This window comes from Aedes albopictus, chromosome 3 (assembly GCF_035046485.1).
Source record: "Aedes albopictus strain Foshan chromosome 3, AalbF5, whole genome shotgun sequence".
NCBI lineage: Eukaryota > Metazoa > Arthropoda > Insecta > Diptera > Culicidae > Aedes > Aedes albopictus.
This window is the reverse complement of record NC_085138.1, coordinates 222,579,239-222,581,393: the sequence shown is the minus strand read 5'-3', so window position 1 is coordinate 222,581,393 and position 2,155 is coordinate 222,579,239.

Below are 2,155 nucleotides of genomic sequence, written 5' to 3'. Positions count from 1 at the left end.
ACGTGAATTATATACGTGAAAGAACTCAGCGATATTGCACTTCCTGACTGCTGCACCCTGGCTTTGAGAACGGCCAGCTCATTCCGGCGTCAACAGAAATCTTTCTCAGCAATCTCAGCAACTCCTCTCAGATTTCTTGGAGAATCATACTCAGAATTGTGGCGTAATTCCTCTCAGAATTCTTGGGGAATAATTCATAGGATTCTGTGGGAACCCCACACAGGATTCTAGTAGTATCCTTCTTAGAATTCTGCGTAAGATCCTTTTAAGGTTCTGAGGAAATATCATTAAGTATTCTGCGGGTACTCTTCCCAAGATTCTCTGAAAATTCGGCTTTCTGGGGTAATCCCCGTCAGGATTCTGGGAAATTTTTTCTCAAGATTCTGTCTCATGATTCTGGGACTATATTTTTCAATATTCTAGGGCAGTGGTCCTCAGGCGTACTGTCTACGCGGGCCACAATTCAATTTTACAAGAAGGCTGCGGGCCGCAAGGCATTTGAAAACTTATTTTGATCAAATTTTAATAGAGGGTTTAACTTCGACATACAAGGCACCCTTTATATCCTTCAGAATAATGTTTTAGAGTCAAAATATAAGGCTATCTGACGTTTGATCACCTTTCTCTGTTTCGCTCCCGAGGAGGATAGGTTTGTTTTCATACGAAAACGTTTCCCTATGAAAATATTAAATAAAAAATTGCTATCCTCTGTGACTGCTTGAGAGAGAAAGGTGAAGAACGCTAGACTGCCTTATGTAAATGACTTTTTTATATTTTTGGGCATAATTATTTTGCAGATGAAAATGATTTTTAACTATACTAATTTTTGTTCATTTGTATCTTTTTCTTGGGAATAATAATTCTTTATTTCTAAAAAGGGATTTGATAAAAGTGCTGTTTTTAGTATTTGAAATCTTTCTAATATATTTCAAAATCAGATTGCGGGCCGCACTAAACTTTCTCGAGGGCCGCATGCGGCCCGCGGGCCGCAGTTTGGTGACCATTGTTCTAGGGCACTTTCTTTCAGAATTAATTATTGAAGAATCTCTCACGAGATTCTGGGCGAAATTCCGTAGAGAAATTTGGATTTTGGAGAATCCCTCGCATAGATTTTGTAATTCCTCTTAAGGTTCGGAAGAAATCCTTCTCAGCATTCTACTAGAACCCCTATCGAGCTTAGGTTAAAATACACAGAAATAAAAATTTAAAAAAAATGTTTTCTGTATTCTGGAGCAGTTGCTCCCAGAAATCCCTTTCAGGATTCTGGGAGAATCTCTTTTAGTAATCAGGGAAAATCTCTGACAAGTTTATGGGAAGATTCTCTTGAGATTATGGTGTAATAATTTCAAGTATTCTAGAGACTGAGAAATCACTCTCAGAGTTCTGGAACAATCCCTTTCAGGAGTTTAGGGGAATATGTACATTCAAAGATTCTGGGGGAATGTCTTTCAGGAATCTGCGGTATTTTTTCTTTTCTATGTGGGAATACCTCTCCGAATTCCAGAGAATCCTTCTCAGAATGCTGAGAAAGTCCATTCTAGAAGTTTTCGTAATCCCTTCCAGATTCCTTATCAGATTTTCGAAAAAAAAACCCTCTTAGGTTTCTAGATATATTTCTCTCAAGAATCTGGAAGAACCCCTCTTATGATCCCTCTCAGGATTCTGGGGGAATCACTCGTAGAATTCTGGGGAATACCTTTCGGGATTCTGGCAGAATTATTCTCAGCATTCTAAAGGATTCCACCCAAGATTTTAGGGGAATTCTGGGAGAATATTTACCTTGTAGCCTTTTCTGTGCACGGGTCTGCGTCTCAAAGATATAGAGTAATCTCTTTCAGGATTCTAGGAAAATTCAGCATTCTGATGAAATCTGTCTCATAATTCTAGAGGAACACCTTTCAGAGCTCCGGAGGAGTCTCTTTAAAGATTCTGGGGTATTTATCTCAGTACTATATGGGAATACTTCTCAGAGTTCATTTCATTTTATTTTCAGAATGCATTGTCTCAACGTTATATCCATGTTTGAATCAGAGTCGCGAAATGAACTTGAACTACGTGCAGCAAACGAATCATTATACACGGTGTGTTGTGTAGAACAACTTTATAACAAAAAAATAAGTACCTAAGTCTGAAATTTTGCCCAATGATACTTTGG